This window comes from Pristiophorus japonicus, chromosome 18, assembly GCF_044704955.1.
Source record: "Pristiophorus japonicus isolate sPriJap1 chromosome 18, sPriJap1.hap1, whole genome shotgun sequence".
NCBI classification, from domain to species: Eukaryota; Metazoa; Chordata; class Chondrichthyes; family Pristiophoridae; genus Pristiophorus; species Pristiophorus japonicus.
The window spans coordinates 68,077,029-68,087,971 of NC_091994.1; positions in this window are offsets into that span (position 1 = coordinate 68,077,029).

The following is a 10,943-nucleotide window of genomic DNA, read 5'->3' on the forward strand; positions in this document are numbered from 1 at the left end:
CATTCCACAGGAGTTCTGGTACACAGGCCACAGTCTATCTGCGAAAGCCTGTGTGATTTCCCCGGTGAGCTGCACTGTCTTCTCCACGCTGGAGAAGGGACTCACGTTATTACAACCCTTTGCTTCTAGAATGTCTTCCTGGACGGGGGCACAGGTGCTCTGCCCCCTTTTGCTCTCGGCAGAGAGGGACTGGTACAGCTTGCCGTCCAGTAAGAGGAGGAGCATTTTTGCTATCACGGCATCATCGCACCTGTTAATATCCCCTGCATGTTCTACTTCCATAAGGTCTCCGAGAGGTCTCCCTTTGGAGTGAGCTTTCCCAGATGGCTTATCATAGTCCTAAGCTGTTGGGGAGTGTGGGGAACCACAAACTGACTTTCCAGGAGCCCCTGACCCCCAGCACTGGTGGGCGGGCCAAACTTCTACTGCCAGACCCATTCTGCACATTTAATTTGCGCCAGTGTACGTGAGAGAGTTAGGATATTTTTAAGTTTAGTTTTTTTTCAAACAAGGGCAATACGAGCCGTTTTGTCCATTTAAGCCAGTTTGGAAGGCTAATAGTTGCTCCAAATTAACTTAGGCCAGTATCGCACAGAAAACCCTTGCAGAGAGTTAAGAAACCGGCGCAGGTAGCCAGAGATGGGGGGGGGGAAGGGAAGCGGAGAGGACCTTGCAAAGCACTAAACACCTTCACAACAACATTCAAGAAGCATAAAAATCATCAATAATAAATAACAAATAAAACTTGTCTGACCTTCCGAACTCGGCCCCCCCGAGGGACTGGACTTCTCTCCGAGGGATTTCACTTCTCCGAGGGATTTCACTTCTCTCCGAGGGATTGGACTTCTCTCCAGCGAAGGCATCGGCTGGCCTGTGCGGCAGGCCACTCGGCCAGGGATAGGGGTGGCGAACATCGGGTCCCGCTCACAGCCTGCAGGACGCGCTGGGAGGGCGAGGAGCTACTGCACGTGCGCACAGACTCCACCATGCATGCGGACAGCTGCTGGCACTGTTTTTAGCGCAGGGCTGTCGCTCCACCCGCCACTGCACTATATACACCGCGCCAGGACCCAGAACACACAGCAGAGCGGCCAGAATCATAAGTAAGTTTTTTGCTGCCATTTTGAGCGCACGAAGTCGGCGCATCTTGGGTTAGTATGCCGGAAAAAGGGGTTGTGGAAATTTGAGCCCTAGAAGTCTGGCCCTGCCCTTGCTTTAAGTCTTTGCCATTGGATCCTAATCATTCTGTAGCTATCCATTGAAAAATATTTTCACTGTCATCATATTTGGTTGATACTGCTTCAGAGGATAGCGTAATAAAAATACAACTGCTTAGCACTCAATAAAGAAAGCAAGAAAGATTTGCATTTATGTCATGCCTTTCACAACTTCAGGACATTCCAATGCACTTTACAGCCAATGAAGTACTTTTTTGAACAGTAGTCACTGCTGTATTGCATGCAACACCACAATTTGAACAGAGCAAGGACCCACAAACAAGAATGTGATAACGACCAGATAATCTGGTTTCTTTAGCAGTTGGTTGAGGGATAAGTCTTGACCAGGACTCCAAAAGGGACGAGGGGGTAGATCTTGACTTTGTGCAAGAGTGTAAAACAGGGGATTGCAATCAACGGCTTGTTTTACATCTCTTTGCATTGACTTAACTGGAAATAAAAAACGGGATTTTTGTTCTGATTAGGAATCAGAATCTGGGCTCTTCTGCTGGCAACTAAACTTCAGAATTACAGCGATTGTGAAGATCAAATCTAAACTTACTGATGATGCCAAATTATGAGTAGTGCAAATGATAATTATCAATGCACTCAAATTCAGAAGGATTTTGACAAGCATAAAATGGTGGATGCAACCTAATACAGATTGATATGAATTAGGTCATAGTGAGAATGTTATCATCATCATAGGCAGTCACTCGAAATCGAGGAAGACTTGCTTCCATTCTAAAAGTGAGTTCTCAGGTGACTGTACAGTCCAATACGGGAATTACAGTCTCTTTTAAAGGTGGGACAGACAGCCATTGAAGGAAAGGGTGGGTAGGGAGTCTGGTTCACCGCATGCTCCTTCAGCTGCCCGCGCTTGCTTTCTGCATGCTCTCGGCGACGAAACTCGAAGTGCTCAGCGCCCTCCCGGATGCACTTCCTCCACTTAGGGCAGTCTTGGGCCAGGGACTCCCAGGTGTTGGTGGGGATATTGCATTTTATCAAGGAGGCTTTGAGGGTGCCCTTGAAATGTTTCCTCTGCCCACCTGGGGCTCGCTTGCCGTGTAGGAGTTCCGAGTAGAGCGCTTACTTTGGGAATCTTGTGTCGAGCATGCGGATAATGTGGCCCGCCCAACGAAGCTGGTCGAGTGTGGTCAGTGCTTCAATGCTGGGGATGTTGGCCTGAGCAAGAGCACTGATGTTGGTGCGTCTGTCCTCCCAGCGGATTTGCAGGATATTGCGAGGACATCGTTGGTGGTATTTCTCCAACGCTTTGAGGTGTCTACTGTTTATGATCTCTGTCTCTAAGTCATATAGGAGGGTGGTCATCACTACTGCCCTGTAGACCATAAGCTTGGTGCAGATTTGAGGTCCTGGTCTTCAAACACTCTCTTCCTCAGGTGACTGAAGGCTGCACTGGCGCACTGGAGGCGGTGTTGGATCATGTCATCGATGTCTGCCCTTGCTGATAGTAAGATCCCGAGGAATGGAAAATGGTCCATGTTGTTCACCTCAACAGCGCCGGGGAGTTTTGCTAGTGCTGTTGGGGAGAGTTTAAACTAGCTTGGTAGGGGGATGGGAACCTGAGAACAAATTCAATAGGGAAGCAAGTAAAGCTGAAATTTAAAAGCAAGAATGCAGAAAATGAATCTGTACGACAGAGGAAACAAGGGTTAGTAAGTAATAATCAAGGAGGTCTTCCTGTGCTAAATGGTATATACTTTAATGCAAGGAGTATAGCGAATAAGGCGGATGAGCTGAAAGAACAGGTAGACACTTGGGAGTGAGGTATTATAGCCATTACAGAGACATGGCTGAAAGAGGGGCAGGTTTGGCAGCTCAATATTTCTGCGAACTGGATTTTTAGACAGGACAGAGACTGGGTAAAAAAAGTGGGGGGGTCGCGGTATTGATTAAAGAAACTATTACAGCTGTGAGGAGGGATGCTATGTGAAAGGGATCATCAAATGAGGCCATATGGGTCGAACTGAAAAATAAAAAAGAGGCGATTACACTGCTGGGCATGTATTATAGACCCCCAAACAGTGGGAGGGAGATAGAAGCGCAAATATCTAGGCAAATTTCTGTGAAGTCCAAAAACCATAGGGCAGTAATAGTACGGGATTTCAACTATCCTTATATTGGGGCAAATTTAGTGTGAAGGGTATAGAGAGTGCGGAATTCCTAAAATGCATTCAAGATAACTTTTTTAGTCAGTATGTAACAAGCCCAACATGGGAGGGGGCGGTCTTGGATTTAGTTTTGGGGAATGAAGCTGGGCAGGTTGAATGGGTATTAGTGGGAGAGCACTTGGATGCCAGTGACCATAATTCAGTCAGATTCAAGGTAGTTATGGATAAGGACAAGGATAGACCAGGATTAAAAGTCTCAAATTGGGGAAAAGCTAACATTGCTAAGTTGAGGAGTGATTTGGCCACAATGGACTGGAAACAGCTACTTGTGGGTAAATCAGTGTCGGAACAGTGGGAGGCATTCCAGGAGGAGATCCGGAAGGCTCAGGCCAAACATGTGCCTTTAAAGAAAAAGGGTGCGACTAACAATTCTAGAGCCCCCCGGATGTCTCGGGACTTACAGGGGAGGATAAAGAAAAAAAGGGCAGCTTATGTCATATATCGACGGCTAAATACTAAATACTCTCAAGAAAAATATATTCCAGTGAGGAGGAAAGGGTGTAAGAGAAAAGATAGCCATGCGTGGCTAACTAAAGAAATAAAGGACAGTATCCAGTTAAAAACAAAGGCATACAAAGAGGGCAAAACTAGTGGGCAAACAGAAGACTGGGAAGCTATTAAAAGCCAGCAAAGAATGACTAAAAAAATGATTAAGAGAGGGAAGATAGACTATGAAAGTAAACTAACGCAAAATATAAAAACAGATAGCATGAGTTTCTATAGGTATATAAAAAGCAAAAGGATGGCTAAAGTAAATGTTGGTCCCTTAGAGGACGAGATCGGGGAATTAGTAATGGGGAACATGGAGATGGCAGAAACTCTGAATAAATATTTTGTATCAGTCTTTATGGTAGAGGACACTAAAAATATTCCAACAGTGGATAATCTAGAGGCCAAAGGGAGAGAGGAACTTAACACAATCACAATTACTAAGGAGGTGATACTCAGTAAGATAATGGGACTAAAGGCAGATAAAGCCCCTTGACTTGATGGCTTGCATCCTCAGGTCTTAAGAGAAGGGATAGTGGATGCATTGGTTGTAATTTACCAAAATTCCCGGGATTCTGGGGAGGTCCCAGCAGATTGGAAAACTGCAAAAAGGAGGCAGACAAAAAGCAGGAAACTATAGACCAGTTAGCCTAACATCTGTGATTGGGAAAATGTTGAAGTCCATTGTTAAAGAAGTAGTAGCAGGACATTTGGAAAAGCAAAATTCGGTCAGGCTGAGTCAGCATGGATTTATGAAGGGGAATTCATGTTTGATAAATTTGTTGGAGTTCTTTGAAGACGTAACAAACAGGGTGTATAAAGGGGAACCAGTGGATGTGGTGTATCTGGATTTCCAGAAGGCATTTGATAAGTTGCCACATAAAAGGTTACTGCACAAGATAAAAGTTCACGGGGTTGGGGGTAATATATTAGTATGGATCGAGGATAGGCTAACTAACAGAGAACAGAGGGTCAGGGTAAATGGTTCATTCTCTGGTTGGCAACCAGTAACTAGTGGGATGCTCAGGGATCAGTGCTGGGACCCCAACTATTTACACTTATTAACGACTTGGAAGAAAGGACTGAGTGTAAGGTAGCCAAGTTTGCTGACGATACAAAGATGGGAGGAAAAGCAATGTGTGAGGTGAGGAGGACACAACAAATCTGAAAAGGACAGGCTAAGTGAGTGGGAAAAAAATTTGCAGATAGAGTGTAATGTTGGAAAGTGGCAGAAAAAAATCAAAGAGCAAGTTATTATTTGAATGGAGAAAGATTGCTAAGTGCCGCAGTACAGCAGGACCTGGGGGTACTTGTGCGTGAAACACAAGAGAGTAGTATGCAGGTACTGTAAGTGATCAGGAAGGCCAATGGAATCTTGGCCTTTATTGCTAAGGGGATAGAGTATAAAAGTAGAGAAGTCTTGCTACAACCATATAAGCTATTGGTGAGGCCACACCTGAAATACTGCGTGCAATTTTGGTTTCCATATTTACGAAAGGATATACTTGCTTTGGAGGCAATGCAGAGAAGGTTCACTAGGTTGATTCCGGGGATGAGGGGGTTGACATGAGGAAAGGTTGAGTAGGTTGGGCCTCTACTCATTGGAATTCAGAAGAATGAGAGGTGATCTTATCGAAATGTATAATATTATGAGGGGGCTTGACAAGGTGGATGCAGAGAGGATGTTTCCACTGATGGGGGAGACTAGAACTAGAGGGCACGATCTTAGAATAAGCGGCGGCCCATTTAAAACAGAGCTGAGAAAGAATTTCTTCTCTCAGAGGGTTGTAAATCTATGGAATTCGCTGCCTCAGAGAGCTGTGAAAACTGGGAAATTGAATAAATTTAAAACAGAAATAGACAGTTTCTTAAACAATAAGGGGATAAGGGGTTATGGGGAGCGGGCGGGGAAGTGGAGTTGAGTCCATGATCAGTTTAGCCATAATCTTATTGAATGGCGGAGCAGGCTCGAGGGGCCATATGGCCTAATCCTGCTCATATTTCTTATGTTCTTATCTAATCTCTAGAGGAAAATAGAAAGTTCAGAGGTAAAATTAAAAGGGATATTCGGAATGCTAAGAGAGAGCATGAAAATTTATTGGCGAGTAAAATCAAGGAAAACCCAAATATGTTCTATAAATATATTAAGAGCAGGAGGATAACGAAAGAAAGGGTAGGGCCTATTAGAGACAATGAGAGTAATCTGTGTGTGGAGCCGGAAAATGTTGGTATGGTTCTTAATGAATACTTTGCATCTGTTTTCACAAAGGAAAGGGGCAAAGCAGATACTGCTATCGAGGAGGTGTGTGAAATTCTGGATGAAATAAATGTCATGTATCTTACATTATTATATATAACTGTATCCTAACATGCTATACATGACTGTAATAAGATATGACCTGTAACCACCAGCATACCTTAACACCAGGGGTGCACTTGCAAGAGACAGGTATATAAGGACAGGTCTCAAGCAAGTGCAGCATTCCAGAGCTGTGAAATAAAGGTGCAGGTCCAGAGTGACCTTGACTTCACTACATGCCTCGTGTGAATCTGTACTGAGGGGACAGGACTTTACAGTGGCAGCGAGTTACGGGATTACAGAATCCACAGAATGACGAACAACGGATCAGATAAAAAGTACAATGTTGGAGACAATTGGGAGGACTTTATAGAAAGGCTCCAGCAAAGCTTTGTAACCAAAGACTGGTTAGGAGATGACAAAGCAGACAAGAGAAGAGCCCATCTCTTGACCAACTGTGGCTCGAAAACATACGCTGTAAAGAAGGATCTGCTGGCACCCGAGAAACCAGCAAGCAAGTCGTTTGAAGAATTGAGCACACTGGTAAGAGACCACCTGAAGCCAGCGAGCAGCCTACACATGGCCAGACACAGGTTCTTCAACTACAGACGCTGTGTGGTCCAGAGCATACCCAACTTTGTGGCGGAACTTCGGAGCTTGGCTAGCTTATGTGAGTTCTCTGATGAACTGAGGAGAGAAATGCTGAGAGACTTTTTCATTGAAGGAATAGGCTACGCAGGCATATTCTGAAAGCTCATAGAGACCAAGAACCTGACTTTAGAGGCAGCAGCACTGGTTGCACAGACATTCTTGGCAGGGGAAGAAGAAACGATGTTGATTTACAATGCAGGTACGACAACTAACGAAATATCGGAACAAGAAATTCACAGCACTAAACACGCTGCTACCCCCACACACAGACAAAACCGGGAGAACAGGCTCTCGACAGCAGGCAGTGGCGCCAGAAGCCATCAAGGGCCACAGGAACGGCCGTTCACACCTCATCAACCCACAATGCGAGCAATCAACTACAAACTGAGAGAAGCTCAAGAGAGATCAGCCAGACGCAGCTCATTCTTTGGGAACAATGGAGGAAGCAGTCTATGCAGGAGGTGTGGGGGTGGGCACTCGTCAAGGGGATGTCGATTTCAGCAGGCTGTTTGTAGGAACTGTGAATATACAGGGCATTTGGCCCGCATGTGCAAAAAAATGGCAGCTCAGCTGGTATACGAGTTGGATGGGTCGGAAAGCGGACCAGAAGACGGTGGGGACAGTACCAGGGACACCGATGTACAGCGGGTCAACACGATCAATGGCCGCTGCTCCTACAACAGAACGCCTCCTATAATGATGAGGGTCCTACTCAACGGGATACCTGTCAACATGGAGCTGGATACAGGAGCGAGTCAATCTCTCATGGGCGCTCAACAATTTGAACAACTGGCTGCATAAAAGAGACAGACCAAAACTCACAAGGGTCGAGACCAAACTAAGGACCTATACCAAAGAAATCGTATCAGTCCTCGGCAGCGCCATGCTCTCTGTCACACACAAAGGGACAGTGAACCGACTTCCCCTGTGGATTGTTCTCGGAGACCCCCCAGCACTGCTGGGGAGAAGCTGGCTGGCAAAACTAAACTGGAAATGGGATGATGTCCATGCCATGTCATTAGAGGAACGGACCTCCTGCTCAACAGTTATAAAGAGATTCTTTCAGCCAGGTGTGGGCACTTTCAAAGGGGCCATAGTCAAAATCTACATCACACAGGATGCTAGACCAGTCCATCACAAGGCCAGAGCTGTACCCTATGTGATGAGGGAAAAGATTGAACACGAACTAGACAGGCTTCTGCGGGAAGGCATTATATCACCTGTGGAATTTAGCGACTGGGCAAGTCCCATCGTCCCAGTCATGAAGCCTGATGGATCCGTACGAATCTGTGAGGACTACAAATCTACCATAAACAGAGTCTTCCGACAGGACCAGTACCCACTTCCCAGGGCGGAGGACTTATTTGCCACATTGGCTGGAGGTAAACTTTTCTCAAAACTAGACCTCACATCTGCGTATATGACGCAAGAATTGACTGAGGAATCCAAGCTACTCACCACCATCAACACACATCGAGGCCTTTTCATGCACAATCGATGCCCATTCGGCATCAGGTCGGCAGCTGCCATATTCCAGCGCAACATGGAGAGTCTGCTCAAGTCCATCCCGGGGACGGTTGTATTTCAAGACGTCATACTTATCACGGGCAGGGACACCGACTCCCATCTCCGCAATTTGGAGGAAGTACTAAAGCGGTTGGATCGGGTAGGCCTACGAGTCAAGAAATCGAAGTGCCTGTTTCTCGCACCCGAGGTTGAATTTTTGGGCAGAAGGATTGCCTCTGATAGAATCCGCCCAACAGAGTCCAAAACAGAAGCAATTCGCCTGGCACCCAGGCGCCGGAATGTCTCAGAACTGCGCGCCTTTCTCGGGCTACTCAATTACTTTGGGAACTTTATGCAGAACTTAAGTACGCTGCTGGAGCCTTTCCACGTGCTACTCAGGAAGGGGTGCGATTGGTTTTGGGGGGACGCCCAGGAACGCGCCTTCAATAAGGCACGCAACCTTCTGTGTTCCAACAGTGTTTTGACATTCTTTGACCCAGGTAAAAAGCTAGTTCTCACATGCGATGTGTCAGCGTATGGGGTCAGATGCATTTTGCAACATGTCAATAGTGCGGGCAAATTACAACCCATAGCTTATGCCTCCAGGTCACTTTCGCGGGCGGAGCACGGGTACGGAATGGTAGAGAAGGGGGCGCTCGCGTGCGTGTACGGTGTCAAAAAGATGCACCAATACCTTTTCGGGGCCAAGTTCGCGTTAGAAACCGACCACAAGCTCCTCACGTCCCTTCTAGCCGAGAGCAAGGCAATAAACGCCAATGCCTCGGCGCGAATTCAACGGTGGGCACTCATGCTGGCGTCCTACGACTATACCATAAGGCACAGACCAGGCACAGACAACTGTGCCGACGCACTCAGCAGGCTACCCCTGGCGACCACAGAAGGGTCTGACGAACAGGACTGTGAGATAGTCATGGCAATCAATGCCTTCGAGTCCACAGGTTCGCCCATGACGGCTGGCCAAATCAGAGCCTGGACGGCTAGCGACCCCACGTTATCCTTAGTACAAAGATGTGTCCTAACCAGTGACTGGGCAGAGGCTCGCGATGCCTGCCCCGAGGAATTAAAACCCTTTCACAGGCGCATGCATGTGCTATCACTACAAGCAGACTGCCTGATGTGGGGCAGCACTGTAGTCATGCATCTGCGAGGCAGAGAGTCATTTGTCCACGAGCTCCACCGCGAGCACCCGGGGATCGTTCTCATGAAGGCCTTAGCCAGATCCCACGTCTGGTGGCCTGGTATTGACGCAGACTTGGAGCTTTGCATCCAAAGGTGCACCATTTGTGCCCAACTCAGAAATGCCCCCAAGGAAACTCCACTGAGCCCCTGGCCCTGGCCTACCAAACCGTGGTCGCGGGTGCATATCGACTATGCGGGCCCATTCATGGGTAAAATGTTCCTCGTAGTTGTAGATGCATTTTCAAAGTGGATCGAATGCACCATTTTAAACTCGAGCACAACCTCAACCACTGTGGAGAGCCTCGCAACTATGTTTGCAATGCACAGAATCCCTGACATATTGGTCAGTGACAATGGTCCGTGCTTCACCAGCGCAGAATTCCAAGACTTTATAATTGACCACGGCATAAATCACGTCAAGACGGCACCGTTCAAGCCGGCCTCCAACGGCCAGGTGGAGAGAGCAGTGCAAATCATTAAACAAGGCATGCTTAAAATCCAAGGGTCACCTGTTGCGACTGCTGCTGGCATACAGATCTCGTCCGCACTCATTGACTGGGATCCCCCCCCGCGCAACTGTTGATGAAAATGACTTTAAAAACAAGGCTCTCATTAATCCTCCCAGACATGCACGAAATCGTTGAGGCAAAGCGCCGTAAGCTAACTGAGTACCATGACAGAAATTCGAGGGGAGATGGAATGAGATAGGGGACAAAGTGTTTGTACTAAACTATGGCAGGTGTCCCAAATGGCTTGCAGGGATAGTAACGGGCAAAGAAGGAAACAGGCTACTGGTAGTACAAATGGACAATGGCAAAACCTGCCGGAGGCCTGTAGACCAAGTCAAAAGCAGATTTACCAACAACACTGCGGAATCAGAGGCAGACTACAATGTGGAACTCGCACCACACCTGGTGGACAGACAGAGGGAACAACCTAAGGAAAGGGCAATCCCAACAGACAGCCCAGGCGAGTCAACAACAATCACACCAATCAAAACAAACAGCCCAGGCGAGATACTAGCAACCACACCCAAAGAAAAACAGACACCAAGGCAAACAACTGAACTACAACTCAGACACTCCATGCAAGAGCGTAGACCATCTGAGAGACTGAACCTATAAAGACAATAAGACCTTGGGAGAGGGTGATGTCATGTATCTTACATTATCATATTTAACTGGATCCTAACATGCTATACATTACTGTAATAAGATATGACCTGTAACCACCAGCATACCTTACCACCAGGGGTGCACTTGCAAGAGACAGGTATATAAGGACAGATCTCAGGCAAAAGCAGCATTCCAGAGCTGTGAAATAAAGGTGCAGGTCCAGAGTGACCTTGACTTCACGACATGCCTCGTGTGAATCTGTACTGAGGGG